The following is a 17,319-nucleotide window of genomic DNA, read 5'->3' on the forward strand; positions in this document are numbered from 1 at the left end:
GTTGAGAAGTGGTGTTCTATTAATATTATTTTTTACATCCAAGGGAAGATACAGAAGCAATATTTACCTGGACAATATTTTAAGCAGGGATTCAATCCAAAACTGCACTATTACAGTGGGTTTTGACTCTTCATTACAATGCTTTTACCTACCTCCAACGCTTCGCAATGAATTTGCCATACAGTGGAGCAGAGCCTCAACTTTTCTTAACCAATCCGCTAGCAGGGCTCTCGCCACTCACCTTCCCACAATCCCCCACACATTTCTCTGCGTGTGCCCTCGTTTTGAAAATGATGGGGGCGGAACTTCTCTGTTGAATTCGTTGTTATTAGCGAAAACCGTACGCGTATAGTGCGCTTGACATTTAAGTGTAATAGTCAGTTGAGCCGACTTCTGCACCATTTTACTGCAAACGTGGGAACATTGCCTTTAAAATCTGCAATTTCGACAATGCGCAAACGGATTGAGTCCCGGCTTTAGTTTGTTATGCCTCGTTGAAATGCATATTTATCTCTCCCTTATGCATTTCACCTCACAACACGTTCATGCTGTACACCACTCCGACTTCTCTCTCTCTCTCTCTCTCTCGTCTCTCTCTCTCTCTCTCTATTCTTCTCTCCTTCTCTCTCTTCTCTCTCTCTCTCTCCATTTCTCCTCTCTCTCTCTTTCTCTCTCTCTCTCCTCTCTCGCTCTCTCTCTTCTCTTCTCTCTTCTTCTTCCTCTCTCTCTCTCTCTCTCTCTCTCTTCCTCTCTCTCTCTCTCTCTCTCTCATTCTATCCTCTTCATCTTCTCCGTCTCTCTTCTCTCTCTACTCAGGACACACTGGAAATGTGAACACTGTGGGAAAAAACAGGGTTAGTGATTAAACCAGGTACTGAAGAGGGATATGGCACAGAGGTAGGGTGGTGTGTGACCTCAGCTGTTGTGTGCGAGTGTGCGTGTGTGTTCAATGACACAAATATTATGTTACAGAGACATCAGTATGGTTTATTGAAAATCCCGGCACTGCATTATGTTGAATGGCTGATGCACACAAACCATACTGAAGAAGTATTCACTTTGTCCTACAAATGGTAGTGTGGCTGAAAACGCAATGAGTGATTGTACTGCACACGGTACGTCTGTGGTAGATCAATTCATTGTGATGCTCAATACTGTGCAGATAGCGGAAGAGTGTGCCCCTGTCCGACCTCAGGGTGACAGCGATGCAGACGCTGACATCGAGGACATAGAGATTGCAGGTTCGACACACACACACTGCTTACTCACCAATTTGGTCTCACTCAAACAGTACCTATTGTCTTTTATTTTGTGCTGTTTCGATTGGTCCAGACTACAGGAGACAGGTTCTCTCCAGCGAATCAGTTCGCGGGAGACGGAAGCGACCCACGGAATTAGCAGACAGGGACAACCACGGAGCAGTGAGGACGATGGTGGAGGATAGTCACCAGGAGATCACGCTGGAACCTCAGACCTCAGTCCCCACCGGGCTCACAACAGAACCTTACTAGAGGTACCTCAACCACACAGAACCACATTCACAAACCTAATACACAAACTACAGTTAAACCTCTACCTTCGCAACCACATAATGAAAACCAACCACAATCATAGATGAAAAAGCCTTTTTTTTTTCTCTCCTCCCTCTCTCTCTCTCTCTCTCCTCCTTCTCTCTCTCTCTCTCTCTCACCTCTCCTCTCTCTCCTTCTCTCTCCTCTCTCTCTCTCTCTCTCTTCTCTCTCTCCATCTCTCTCTTCTCTCTCTCCTTCTCTCTCCTCTCTCTCTCTCTTCTCCTCTCTCTCTCTCTCTTCTCTCTTTCTCTCTCTCTTCTCTCCAGGAGAGTGTATCACAGGTTCAGACCGTTAGTGATGCTGTCGGCCCCAGTGGTCAGAGAGACGGTCAGGGGCCTCCAGTTCGGAAGGGCCCAGAACTGGGCCCAAAATCGCTCTGGTTCCTGTGGCCCTCGTCTCCTCTCCCTGCCTGTCGTTTCTCCTCCTCTCCATCCCCTCACCTCTCTCATCACACGCGCTTAAGTTCATCATCATCCATACTCCTTTCCTGATGCCTCGGGCCCAGACTTCCACCTATGCCCTTTCTTATCTTTCTACTTCATTTGGCTCAATATCTTTATTACTATTGGAGTAATATAATTATGCTTTAATCACCATCGCCGTCCACCGATCATGTTTTAATTCATCGGATTGTGTAACTGTAACAACACAATATATCTAGGACCAAACGCCATAGCAGCATCAGACCATAAGCCATAGCAGCACATATCAGACCATAAGCCATAGCAAGGCATTCCAGACGCATAAGCCATAAAGCAAAGCAAAGTGCAAGGGGGAACCCATCAACCCCATAAAAGCCCCATACAGCAAAAAGGCACTTCCCAGGGAAACCCGATTTAAAAAAGGCGCATAAGCAGCATCAGACCATAAGCCATAGCAGCATCAGACCATAGCCATTAGCAAGCATCAGACCATAAGCCATAGCAGCATCAGACCATAAGCCATAACAGCATCAGACCATAAGCCATAGCAGCATCATCACCCTTTTCCACAACACTATTTCTGAACAGGCAGCGTGTGCTCTTCCTATCTCTCTTTCTGTCTTCTGTCTCTCTCTCCCACTCATTTGCAAAAATAGACCTCTTGGCTTGCTGCTTATGCTGAAGATGGTGTATATGTGGGTGGCAAAGGTTTAGGTTACACGTGTTTTGTAGGCCTCGAAGTAGAAGTAAATTGTTAAATTACCGACCTATGCAATCTACTGTTCCTCGCTGTCTCTCTTCTGGTCTGTCTCTCAATTCTCCCTACCCCCTTTCCTCTCTCTCTCTCTCTAGATTTCCCTACCCCCTTCCTCTCTGTCCTCTCTCTAGATTTCCCTACCCCCTTCCGTCTCTGTCTTTCTCTGTCTCTTCTGCCCTCCTCTCTGTCTCTCCTTCTGTCTGTCTGTCTCCTCTCTCAATCTTCCCTACCCTCCTGCTGCGCCTGGTCTCTGTCTGCTCTGTCTTGTCTGTTCTGTCTGTCTGTCTGTCTGTCTGTCTGTCTGTCTGTCTGTCTGTCTGTCTGTCTGTCTGTCTGTCTGTCTGTCTGTCTGTCTGTCTCGTAACTGAATCCATGCTCTGTCCTTGGCACATGAGTGAGTGACCCCCCCGCCCCCTCCAACTCTCTCACCCTCTTGTCTCTGAGGTATTTAGCCTGTGAATCCAGGGACCCATAGATCTAAATTACAATTTGGCCTAATTCAATGGAAGCAGGATTGCACAGACAGCCTGCTCTGTACAATGGCTACGTCTGAAATGGCACCCTATTTGCTATATGTAGGGAATAGGGTGCTATGTCATTCACAGGAGGAAGTTCATAAACTAGACTGGTAACTAGGTGAGACAGATAATCCAGTACACGTTAACCTGTATTGTACTGTAAGTGTTTGGTTATGAGGGGACCACTGACTTCTGCTTGTAAACCAGGTTATTACAAGTTTTATGTTTACTGTATGAAGGATGTATTCACCTCTGGCTTATAAAATATGTCTGAAATCCACTGCTGTGATCCACTGTATCTGGGTCAGAGGAGGCTGGTGGGGGGAGCTATAGGAGGACGGGCTCATTGTAATGGCTGAAGTGGAATAAACCACATGTTTGACTCCGTTCCATTGATTCCATTCCAGCCATTAGAATGAGCCCGTCCTCCTATAGCTCCCCACTAGCCTCCAGTGATCTGGGTGTTAGTTAATTTACATTTATAACCCCCAAAAATGATCACAATGTATGTTAATCTTTATGCTTCATTGGGGCCACAGTAATCAAATAAAGCTATATTGTATTTTGACAATGTTTATTTTTTTATACATTTTATATTTACGTATATTTAGAAATATACTTTATGGGTAAAACTGGAACATGGATGTTGATTATTGGGCGATTTGAATTGCAAATGTATATCAGATTTAAAGATGTATTTATTCAAATGCTTATGACCACTCTTATGTCCCAAGTGCAGAAGTGTTAGTCATCAACATGGAAAGACTGCTTCTCTACATCTCTCTCTTAATTTCTTCAGAAGAGCTGGAGATGATGGAGTGAGCGAGGGAGAGAGAGAAAGACACAAAGGTGAGGAGTAGGAGGAGGAGAATAGAAAGAAAAATGAGGGCACCACTCACGACTATGACACAGTGAGAGGACAGAATGGCATTCTGTGTTAAGTATGTGAGTGGCAGCTCTCTCGCTCTCTCACACACGCGCACGCACGCACGCGTGCACACACACACACACACACACACACACACACACACACACAAGGGCCTGGGGTGGGTGAGAGTCCCATAAGGAGGTTAGTTACTTAGCACCCTACTCCCTCCCTCTTCCTTTAGGCTAGTCTCCATGGCAACCATCTGATTCATGCAGACTGAAAGACAGACTTTTTCATAGCTGGATTGAAGCTTGCCAGATCAGAGCCGCCTACAGGGTGTGTGTGTGAATAAAACAACATGCACATCGGCTATTTTATCAGCTCATAAAACATGTTAATTACAAGTTGTTCATAAATCTTATTTTAGCTAACTTTAGTAGTTAGGAGTGCTACCAAAACTTTGAAGTTTAGGTTTAAAATCAGCTATTCTGACTTTGTGGCTGTGACAGCTAGTGACCACTCTGCAGAGCTGCCTTCACTTCCTGAGTCATCTCAGTAAATGCCAACCTAAGTGTGTGTGTGTGTGCCTGAGTGTGTGTGTGTGTATACGTGTGTGTTTGCGCTCTGCACTGTGTATGTGTGTGATCCTTCTGACTCTTAAAGAATGTTCTCCCTTTCTCTTGCTCCAGAATACATAATGGAGGAGAGGTGCCAAGGCTTTGGGATGTCTTGACATGAGAGAGGCCTTGGATTGAAGCAGCTCAAACAGGCTCCAAGTCAGGCACCAAGATGCCCCAAACAGTCTCCTTTTACAGTTTAAGGAAGCAATTAATACATGGAGACTCTCTTTGCAACTTGTGTGCCGGTACAGATGTGGGATCATAATCTGAGACAGTTTGCTACAATAGTTTTGAAATGTTCGTCGAAAGAGAGATCAGAGTCCAGAGTAACGCCAAGGTCCTTCATAGTTATTTTTTGACAACCGTACCACCATTGAGATGAATTATCAGATCAAACAGCAGATCTCTTTAGTTTTTTGTGACCTAGAACTAGCATCTCTGTTTTGTTTTAAAGTAAAATATTTGCGGCAATCCACTTCCTTATGTCTGAAAAACAGGCTTCCAGGGTAGGCAATTTTGGGGATTCACCATGTTTCATCGAAATGTACAGCTGTGTGTCTTCTGCATAGTAGTGAAAATTGACATTGTGTTTCCCGAATGACATCACCAAGAGGTAGCATATAGAGCCCCACAGTGGAAATAAAAGTCACCTTGTTCTATAGAGATTTACACGGTTATCAAAACGTCACGCCAGGGTAAGCCTACACGAAACACAACCCTTATTTTAAGTGTTACTAAAAATCCCCTATAGGAAAGATTAACTGTAGAAAACGATTGGAACCATTTCCCTGTTTGACCGCTAGGTTTTATGCAGATGTTGACATGGACATAAAGACAGAGATATTCATCAGTCTGGGTCCTGAGGTGGGGCTTGTGGGGCTGGGAGGGATGGTGGAGTTTGCCTACACTGGGGCCTTAGCAGCTCTGAACAGACACACACTGGCCCAGATACAGACTGCAGCTACAACACTAGGGGTCCCCAGAGTTCTAGAATTCTGCAGTGAAGAGGAGGAGAAAATGAAGAAGGGAGTAGAGAAGAAGATCTCTGCTGAAGAACAGATGAAGGTCAGTCTTCAGTCCATCAGAGAGCTGTGGGCAGAGAGAGTGGGCTGTGATGTGGAGCTGAAGGTTGGTGGGACAAATCAAATCAAATGTTATTTGTCACGTGTCGAATAAAACAAGTGTAGACCTTACCGTGAAATACGTACAAGCCCTTAACCAACAATGCCGTTAAAAATAGAGGAGTTAAGAAAATATTTACAAAATTAAAAATAAATCTTTTCAGTCTCCTGAGGGGGGAATAGGTGTTGTCGTGCCCTCTTCACGACTTTCTTGGTGTGTTTGGACCATGATAGTTTGTTGGTGATGTGGACATCAAGGAACTTGAAGCTCTCAAACTCGCTCCAATGAGGCTTTGCTTTTCTGAACATAACGCGCAACCCAAATGGCGTTATTTTTGTTATAAAAGTAATATTTATCGAACAAAAATAACATTTGTTGTGTAACTGGGAGTCTCGTGAGTGCAAACATCCGAAGATTATCAAAGGTAAGCGATTACTTTTATTGCTTTTCTGACTTTCGTGACCAAGCTAACCAAGCTAATATAAGGCTAACTGTTCTAACATTGATTGATACACTCACAAAAGCTTGGATTTCTTTCTCTGTAAAGCATATTTTCAAAATCTGACACGATAGGTGGATTAACAACAAGCTAAGCTGTGTTTTGYTATATTTCACTTGTGATTGCATGATTATAAATATTTTTAGTAATATTTTGCGCCCTGCAATTCAGAGGTTGTTTAGGAAAATGATCCCGTAAAAGGGATCCGTAGCGCAGAGAAGTTAACCAGGTAGGTGCGTTGAGAACAAGTTCTCATTTACAACTGCGACCTGGCCAAGATAAAGCAAGATAAAGTATAAGGAACCCACACTCAAAAAGAGAGCATTACAGCTGAGAAGCGGGAAAGAAAGAAAACACACATAGAACACTATAAACATACAGAACCAGGAGACATCTAGAAAACAACTAGATAAAGGTTAAAACTTCTTGTCAATAGGGGGGCGCTGTTTTCACTTTGGGAAAAATCGTGCCCAAATTAAACGGCCTCGTACTCTGTTCTAGATCATACAATATGCATATTATTATTACTATTGGATAGAAAACACTCTGAAGTTTCTAAAACTGTTTGAATTATATCTGTGAGTAACTTTACTGCCAACTCATTTGGCAGTAAACCTCCATACAGGAAGTGAAAAATCTGAAAACGAGGCTCTGTTTCAGGGCCTGCCTATTCAACTGGCTTTTATTTATCGATATGTATGCACTTCATACGCCTTCCACTAGATGTCAACAGGCAGTGGAAGGTTGAATGGGGTGTCTAGCTTGATCTGAGGCCGAATAAGAGCTTTTGGAGTGGCAGGTCCGGTATTTTGTTTGTTTTCGACGGCGCGCGGGGGACCTCAACATTGTCTTCTGAAGAGCGTTCGGTATACACGGCGAATTGCTCCGGCTCTGATTTTATTTGATACATATGAGAAAAACATCATAAAGTAGTATTTTTCAACCGAGTTTGATCAGTTTATTCAACGTTTATTGGGAATTTTGGAATTTTTCGTTCCATGCGTCAAGAGATGATGGACACGTGAGCTCGACATGGCTAGCCAAAGTTGCTAATTCGACAGAAGAAAAGGACATTCTAAAACCAAACAACGATTTATTCTGGACCTAGGACTCCTTGCACAACTTTCTGATGGAAGAACCTTAGGTTAGTGATTCATTTTATCTCTATTTTGTCGGTTTTGTGCAAGCTATTTTGGCGGGGAGTAAATTGCGTTGTGTGTTTGGCTACTGTAGTGAGCTAATAGAAATATACCGAATTCAACTGTAGGTTCTAGTTTTCCCGGGGTGTGACCTTTTCTGCCAGTCCTGACCCTGGATGCCTGCCCATCCTGTACCTTTACCCCACTATCGGATTACTGACCCTTGGCTGCCTTGACCTGTCTTTTGCTGCCCCTGTTGGATTAATAAACTGTTTTACTTCGACATTGTCTGCATCTGGGACTTACCTGAAATGTGTAGGTCAAGAGTTCACAGTGATTATAACAAGCACACTAATTTACTTCCTGAACATTGATGTTCTACATATAAAAGGCGTAACTTATGACTTGAGGATGAAATGTGAAGAGTGATGACAGTTACAGATGATTACCTGCAGGAGTGCCATATACTTCCACCTACACAGAGTGGATCTTGTTCTGTCCAGGATGACACAACAAAATAGCGACTCGTCCATCTCATTACACTGGAACGTGTTGGTCTCTCCTGCTGGAGTGGGAGATGACAACACATCTGAAAGAGAGAGTGAACACACAGGAGAGAGATGGAGAGAGAGAGAGAAATATAATGAGAGTGAATGAGGCCGCTCTACAATTTACCATAGAGAACCAATCAGTCTGTTCAATATACTGTTTTAGCCATAGAATATCTACAGAAGCATGGATGAAGACCAACTTATCCAAATTCTTCAAGACAGGACATACAATTCTACAGATGTCTATGTATCACCTGGGGTTGTTGATGCCATTGTCTCCAGTGAGTTACGATGCGGATCTCAGCATCATTCAGCCTCTCAGAACAGCAGTCCCTCTGTTGGTGATGCTGACAGCTGTCACTCTATACACATCCAGCAGGTCCACTCTCACAGGGGTTGGTCTCCTGTGCAGTGTGTGTGCAGGACATTTGTGATAGTTTGATTCTCTGTTGCCATCAATGGCATTATTAGCCTGGCCATCCCCATACAGTGATGACTGGGTGGCACTCCTTTCACCGCTACATTTACTACAGGATAAAGAGAAGATGTTTTATAAAGATATGACCAGTTATTGTCATAATCTTACAGTGTAGGCATTTTACATATTTAAATATGGGGGAAGTAGTTGTGGGGAGGAGTATTGGAGGGGAGAGGGCTGGATGGGTCTTAAATAGAGTTATGTCACACCTGACTGTTTCATCTGTCTTTGTGATGTCTCAAACCCTCCAGTGTTGCCATCTTTCCCATTCCCCTGTGTATTTATACTGTGTTCTCTGTTTGTCTGTTGCCAGTTCGTTTTGTTTTGTCAGCTACCAGCGGGTTTCCTCTGTCCTGTCTCTCGATTTTCCTGTTTTCTAGTTTTCCCTGTGTTGACTTTCTGCCAGTCCTGACCCTGAGCTGCCTGCATCCTTCCTTCACCCCACTATCTGGATTACTGACCCTTGGCTGCCTTGACCTGTCTTTTGCCTGCCCTGTTGGATTATAAACTGTTGTTACTTCGACCTTGTCTGCATCTGGGTCTTACCTGAAATGTGATAGGTCAAGAGTTCACAGTGATTATAAACACACATAATTCTACTTCCTGAACATTGATGTTCACATATAAAAGTCATGTAACTTGACTTGAGGATGAATGTGAAGAGTGATGACAGTTACAGATGTTACCTGCAGGAGTGCCATTACTTCCACTCACAAGAGTGAGAATCTTTTTCTGTCCAGGGATGACCACAACAACATAGCGACCCTCCATCTCATTACCTGGAACGTGTTGGTCTCTCCTGCTGGATGTGGGAGATGACACACATCTGAAAGAGAGGAGTGAACACAGGAGAGAGAGATGGAGAGAGAGAGAGAAAATATAATGAGTGAATGAGGCCGCTCTACATCTACCTAGAGGAAACTCCCAGTCTGTTCAATATACTGTTTAGCCATAGAATATCTACAGAAGCATGGATGAAGACCAACTTATCCAAATTCCTTCAAGACAAGACATACAATTCTACAGATGTCTACGTATCACCTGGGGTTGTTGATGCCATTGTTCTCCAGTGAGTTACCGATGCGGATCTCAGCACCATCAAGTCTCTCAGGAACAACATCTCCTCTGTTGGTGATGGTGACAGCTGTCACTCTGTACAGATCCAGCAGGTCCACTCTCCACCAGGGGTTGGTGTCATCCTGAGTGTGGCTGCAGGATCGTTTGTTATATTCAGGTTCTCTATTCCCATCAATGGCATTTGAAGCTTCACCGATTCCATATAGAGATGACTGAGCGGCCACTCCTTTCAACGCCACGTTTGCTGCAGGGATTAAGAAAATAATCTTTTAATACAGAAATGACAAGTTATTGTTACTCATCTGACAGTGTATGAATTTGAAATGTTTAGAAGATTGGGGAGATAGTAGTAGTGGGAGGAGGAGTGGAGGGGTGGATGTTGGAGAAGAGGGGAGAGAAGATGGGGAGATAATAGTAGTGGGAGGAGAAGTGGAGAGGGGTTTGTTGGAGAAGAGGGGAGAAGAGATGGGGAGATAATAGTAGTGGGAGGAGAAGTGGAGAGGGGTTTGTTGGAGAAGAGGGGAGAGAAGATGGGGAGATAATAGTAGTGGAGGAGGAAGTGGAACGAGGTGGTTTGTTGGAGAAGAGGGGAGAGAAGATGGGGAGATAATAGTAGTGGGAGGAGAAGTGGAGAGGGGTTTATTGGAGAAGAGGGGAGAGAAGATGGGGAGATAGTAGTGGGAGGAGAAGTGGAGAGGGGTTTGTTGGAGAAGAGGGGAGAAGAGATGGGGGATAGAAGTGGTGGGAGGAGAGAGGTGGATGATGGAGAAGAGATGGGGGGATAGAAGTAGTGGGATGAAGAGTGGAGTGGAGAGGTGTGGTTTTGTATAAGAGGGGAGAGAGTATGGGCGGGTAGTATTATAGGCTCGGCCCTAATTTATGTGTATTCTGTCACCTGGAGCTGCATGGAATATTATCTTGGAACACAAGGAAAGCACAAAGGACAATGCCCGAAGACTAGTCAGCCCTTCCACCTCTGAGGGGCCAAAATGTATCTCTCTGTTACAGTACCCAGAGACTATTGTGATAGAATAATACTATAGTATCCATGTTTGGTATGTATCATGTAATAGATCTTTAGACGATTCTTAATATGTCTGTGAAGCAACTTTTTTTTTTAAGTACATTTTATGTGAAAAAAAAATGAAAGGACTTTCTAGTTTATCTGCATAAACCCATTTGGACTTGGCACTATACGCTTCTATCTGTAATCCAATCACAAGCCTGAACAAATACAGACGGACCAATCAGAACATGTCTTTATCATCTCCCTGGTCTAGCTAGTTAAGCCAGCGATAATGTCACCCAAGCAACAACAAAAAACAGCACTGTAAGAAATCTTAAAGTAAATTATGTTGTCACATAGTTTTTCAGTTATGACAATAATTTGTCTGATTATCACAATACATTTCTTAATGTAGTTGATGATGTGTTCTCACTATCTTGGTAAAATAGCTACAGTCTTCTTAGAAACCGATCTTGTCTAATTCAGAAGTGTTAGATAGAACCTTATGGCTGAACCCAGATTGACACTTCAGAGCACTCCCCTAATAAAACTGATTTACAAATGTCTCAGGATGTTGATGCTCTGTACTTTAGGTACCTTTAAGGTGAGTACCTTAATGAAAAGAATTTACTTCAAAACAGTTCTGAAATCTGGGGTGTGAAAACCCCAAAACAGAATCTTTGTCTATTTATTGTGGCTACCAGACAGCGCTTTTCATTATTTTGTCTACAACACATTTTAATTATATTATAATTCATTTTACAACCAATTCCAAATGCAAGCATCACAAGTAAATTATCTGCAAGGAAAACGCAGCGTTCCATTGGAATTGAGTGTACTTCTGGTGTACCAAAATGCAAATTTCTGTCGGTGTGATCGAGGTGTGAACCAATGAGTGACAAAATGTTACAAAGCCTGTCCAGATAATTTCAAGTCATCAGTCTCACGTCAAAGTTGAGTCCAGAGCCTTGAGGCTCGAGTCCACACCTCTGGTATTTATAATATCATACATGATACATATTACTGTCCGCTACAGTATTGGTAGGAGGAGGAATAGAAGGAAGAGGGGTAGAAGTTGGGGGGGATAGTGGTGGTGGGAGGAGGAGTGGAGAGGGGTGGATTGATGAAAAAGAGGTCAAGTGTTCACACTTATTATTTACATCTCTACCCAGTGAGCAAGACTGGTTGAAAATATGTCTTACCTCTGTTGTCTCTCTTCAGCTCCTGCACTTCAGCTTCCAGCTCTGACTTCGTGGCATTGAGCCTGGCCACCAACCCTCTTTGTCCATCCAGCTGCTGCTGCTCTAGAGAGTTCAGGTTTCCTTCCGAGCCTCTCAGTCTACCCACTTCAACTTTCTGCGCCTCCAGGTCTTCCTCTGTAGCATTGAGCTCGGCCTCCAGAGCTGCTACCTTATTAGATGTACCTTCATTCTCTTGCCTCAGTGAGTCTACTCTTGCTACCTGCAACTTCAGTTTTGCATTTGTTGCACTGAGGGCCTCTTCCGGGGTTACAATCTTGCCCAGCTGCTTTTCCATACAGTCCACTCTATCTTTCAGGACATTAAACGGAGATACCGGCTCACCACACCCAGTGTATGGTAAGGCCATGGATAGGCAGCCCAGTAGGAGGAGAGTAGTCATCGTTCCCATCGTCAGGGGATGTTCAAAGGTAAGGTCCCTACACTGAGTGGCTCGGTGCAGTCTTGGTGCTCCTTTGTAGTTAGTCGTCAAGTGGAAGAGTGGAAAGCACCATCGCGTGACAAATGAGAAGGTAACCAAGAACAAGGAAGACATTTTTAACATGCTGTGCCAGGCCCAGTGATGGTTTAGCTCTGCCAGTTAGTGGGGGAAATCTCTATATCTCTACCCATAGATTAACACCTGCCACATCACACACTGTGGTAGCATTGCCACTGCATCTAATGTTCAAGAGAACATAATCAATGAAATAAACATATTTTATTAAAACAATATATCCATTAAGAGATTCTAAAGAACGGTTTACAAAAATATGTCAGAAGAGCTTGAAAATCAAGTAAAAACTACTATCAAACTTCTCCAATAACAGTTCAAGTAATGTAATTTAACCCACATGTTTATAATATTTGAGAGAAAATATTAAGGGAGATCAAAAATGTTCTCTTAAACAGTATTGACAACACTGTTGATATGCAGTGTATAAGGTGCTCACTGGGAACACACTGGTTAAATCAACATTGTTTCATAGTACCCGCAAAACACCAGTCTCAACGTCAACAGGATGAACAATGAATTACTAGCTGTTTGATCACTATATTATATCAACATCAGTGAGGGGAGAAACAACTGGTCAACACTTTGATTTGTCATTATCTTCCTGTTCTTGTGTGTGTGCACACTGGTGACATACATAAAACCTGAGCACATATAGGACACACACTTCCCTCTCAGTGAACAGAGCTGGCCTTTTGGTTTTGAAGTCTGCAACCAAGGGCTGTCCTTGAAGAACTTCTTGCCTTCTGTCACTATACGGTCATTGTTTATCTTCTTAATCTCTGAAAGCAGTGCAATTATCTCATTTTCCAGACTCTGTGGTTTCTCCTTTTGGATGCTGCGGACAGTAATTGACTTCTGCCCTTCTGGGCTTTTTCAAATTCAACACGGGCAGATATTTGTCTTGGGCCTTGTTCTTTAGTGAATTTATCGTCACCTCAGCACATCCCAGGCCTCTTAGGGTGAGGGGTCCTCTCAGGATCCCTCACCCTTTGTTCACCATCCTGCTTTCCTCACTGCCTTAGCATATGACACTTTCTGCACTTACTTTGTGTTACTCGCAAAGAACATTTTGATCTCCAGCAACATGGTCACCCCCACAATCAAAAGAGTCCACTTTTTACACTGAAATTACACACTTTTCCCAGTCTCTCTTTTTCTCGCCTTCCTGGTTTTGACCCTTGCCTGTCCTGACTCTGAGCCCGCCTGCCTGACCACTCTGCCTGACCCTGCCTGCCGACCTGTACCGTTGCCCCAACTCTGATTTACTGACCCCTGCCTGCCTTGACCTGTCTATTGCCTGCCCCTGTTGGATTATTAAACCATTGTTAATTCGACATTGTCTGCATCTGGGTCTTACCTTCATAACTGACACTGTTTTGTCCCATGCCCTCCTGCACACTTCTCACACCTTGGAATCTCCCTCCTGCATACTGCTGCAACATGACCAGAAACTTGGCACCTGAAACATTGTAGTGGGTTTGAAACAAAAACTCACGGGATAACAAATAGCCGAGCATGACTTTATCTGGCAACCTCAGAAGAACAGACAGGGTCAGTGAAACCATGTGCTTTTGGAACACTTCACATGTGATGATATTTCACATGAAGTTTCACATGGGGATTTTCACGTGATGACATTACCTTTCACATGTGGATTCAAATTAGTCAGAATAACTGATAACTAAAATAGCAGTGCTAAGTGCAACATAATGGCACCAGAGGGGATGGCCACCGTTTTACGGGCTCCATTTTGTGTGTTTTTTTATGTACTGTTTTTAACTTGTTTTGTACATAATGTTTCCGCCATTGTTTCTAGTGACCGAAAAGTGCTTCTGGACATAAGAACAGCAATTACTCACCTCAAACTGGATAAAGATTTTTTCTTTAATGAGTCGGACGTGAAGAACAACGCGGGTAAACAAGGACATACGACAATCAATGCTGAAGCAGGGAACAGAGCGGGGAACTAGACATATATAGGGAAGGTAATGACAGAGGTGATAGAGTCCAGGTGAGTCCAATAATCACTGATGCGCGTGACGGGGGAAGGTAGGTGTGCGTAATGATGGTGGCAGGAGTGCGCAATGCTAGGGAGCCTGGCGCCCTCGAGCGCCAGGGGGGAAGAGCGGGAGTAGGCGTGACAATACGAGTACCTATTTCTTTGTTAACTGCTCAACACAGAATAGCCGCATGTGCACACTGCCTCAAATCTTTTGGAGAAAATAATTGATTTTTTATTCATCTTTGTTCAATTGTATACTTAAAAATAATATAAAATAATATAAAATAATGCCACAGAATGATGAGCAAATTTTGTCTGCTAAATTAACTAGTGTATCCCACAGCCATTTGGCGTAGCCACATCAGGACCTAACATAAAGACAACTCATACTATGCTATTCTTTTCTTTTGAAATTGACTACATTTCTGCATATCATGCTTCTTTAGACCTGTCTAAAATATATCATGGATTACTGTGAAGGTGTAGGCTATATTACATGGCTTTATTAGACTTTTTAAAATGTCTTGTAGACTATGTGTAAGCCAGGAGATGCAAAATGTGTTTATGTTAATTAACGGTCAATTACCGTGAGACCAACAGTTCTTTTTTTTAACAATCACCGGCTGACAAAATGTTGTGACCGCCACAGCCCTAGTTATTACTGACTAAAGGTGTCTGACATTAAAGTAAGCACACTGTCATGCGATGTAGAGTCTTTATGGATGTGTTTTGAATGACCAAAGGGGTCTCACTTCAGACAAAGTATTACAGGACACAAAGTGTCAATAAATAGCTTAGAACCTTCTGCCGATTTCTGAAGGTTATCATGATTCACAGGTTACTGTAGGGTGTGAGAGGTATTTAGATGGGTAGTTGGATCTGCAAAGCTTCTGTGTGTGTCAGAGCCAAGATGGTTTGGAGTAGTCCAACCTGAGACTACCTAGCCACCAGGTATTCCTCTTCTGTCCCCATGCTGGAGACCAGGGCTTGATTACAAACTGCTACGATGGCGGCAACATGTTGTGGCTGATCTTTCAGTGGGAAGAGGGTGAATGTGTCAAAGACCTGACTGGGCCCAGCACCGCACGGTATGGCTCGTTATATTGTTGTATCAAAGACCTGACTGGGTCCAGCACCGCACGGTATGGCTCGTTATATTGTTGTGTCAAAGACCTGACTGGGTCCAGCACCGCACGGTATGGCTCGTTATATTGTTGTGTCAAAAGACCTGACTGGTCCAGCACCGCACGTATGGCTCGTTATATTGTTGTGTCAAAGACCTGACTGGGTCCAGCACCGCACGGTATGGCTCGTTATATTGTTGTGGTGCAAGAATGACTGGGTCCAGCACCGCACGGTATGGCTCGTTATATTGTTGTGTCAAAGACCTGACTGGGTCCAGCACCGCACGGTATGGCTCGTTATATTGTTGTGTGCGTGTTTGTGTACTGAGGAACATGTAACTTGGTTCCAGAAGAAAGCCACTTTCAATGTCTTTATGTTGGGGGCTTTATGTTGCCTGGTGTAATGTGACTAACATGACTTCTCTTTAGAGTGTGTGTCATCCTACAGCACAACATGTCACCCTTTACAAAGCTCATGTTTATGTAATATTCGACATAGTGGGTTATGACACATTTGACATGGGTGAATATGTCACACAGTTCTGACACAATTTTGAACCCTTTATAAAGTATGGCATTCGGTTATAGAGGACTTGTGACACATTTTTGTAGTGCTTATGAAGGCTTTATTGAGTCTTTATAAGCTGCACCTTCATTTAAAGTGGGTCCCAGACGGTCCACAGCCAGTGAATGGTTTATAGGGTGTACACTGTTACATTCCATTCCCTGGAGGCCCAGAGACCCCATATGGAATTGAAAGGACCTCGGTGTAAGTAACTGATTTCTCTAGGTGTGTTTCACTGTTTCACTTCTGTGTTTCTGAGTACCGTATGTGACCTTTTTACGGAATGTGTGTGTGTGTGTGTGTGTGTGTGTGTGTGTGTGTGTGTGTGTGTGTGTGTGTGTGTGTGTCTGTGTGGTGTTTGTGTGTGTGTGTGTGTGTGTGTGTGTGGTGTGTGTGTGTGTGTGTGTGTGTGTGTGTGTGTGTGTGGTGTGTGTGTGTGTGTGTGTGTGTGTGTGTGTGTGTGTGTGTGTGTGTGTGTGTGTGTGTGTGTGTGTGTGTGTGTGTGTGTGTGTGTGTGTCAGGTTGACATGTATTGTCATGGATATTGTCCTGGAAGTAGAATTGAGCGATTGCCACTGGATGGGCCAGCTGCAAAGTCAAAATTGGCTTTATTGTAAAAATATCCTGAAAACGAAAATGTGCTTTTTGGTCTTAATCTAAGGGTAAGGTTAGGTTTAAAAACATATTTTATGACTTTGTGGCTGTGCCATTTAGTGACCACTCTGAAGAGCTGGCTCAAGTACATAAGTCATCCCAATAAATGCCAACCTACGTGTGTGTGTGTGTGCGCTCTCTGTGTGTATACGTGTGTTGTGTGTGTGTATGGGTTTGTGCTCTATTGTGTGTGTGTGTGTGTGTGTGTGTGTGTGTGTGTGTGTGTGTGTGTGTGTGTGTTTGCGCTCTACGCTGTGTGTCTGTGATCCTTCTGACTCGTAAAGAATGTGTTGTCCCTTTCTCTTGCTCCAGAATGCATAATGGAGGAGAGGTGCCAAGGCTTTGGGATGTCTTGACATGAGAGAGGCCTTGGATTGAAGCAGCTCAAACAGGTGCCAAGTCAGGCACCAAGATGCCCAGAACAGTTCCCTTTTACAGTTCATTAAGGACGCAACACTTTATTACATACAGTACCTAAAACATGCAAGGAGACATGCATGGAGACTGTCTTTGCAACATGTGTGCTGTTATCTCTGAGACAGACAGACATAGTCTCATCTAGGGTGCAACTTATAAGCACTTAGTATTAGC

The 17,319-nt window shown here is 43.6% G+C and overlaps 1 pseudogene; it reads right to left on the reverse strand.

The window, feature by feature from the left end:
- Window positions 1-7,790: 7,790 nt before the first annotated feature.
- LOC139023831 (uncharacterized) overlaps window positions 7,791-17,319 on the reverse strand; it is a 97,999-nt pseudogene continuing 88,470 nt past the window's right edge.

Source organism: Salvelinus sp. IW2-2015, linkage group LG37 (assembly GCF_002910315.2).
Source record: "Salvelinus sp. IW2-2015 linkage group LG37, ASM291031v2, whole genome shotgun sequence".
NCBI classification, from domain to species: domain Eukaryota; kingdom Metazoa; phylum Chordata; class Actinopteri; order Salmoniformes; family Salmonidae; genus Salvelinus; species Salvelinus sp. IW2-2015.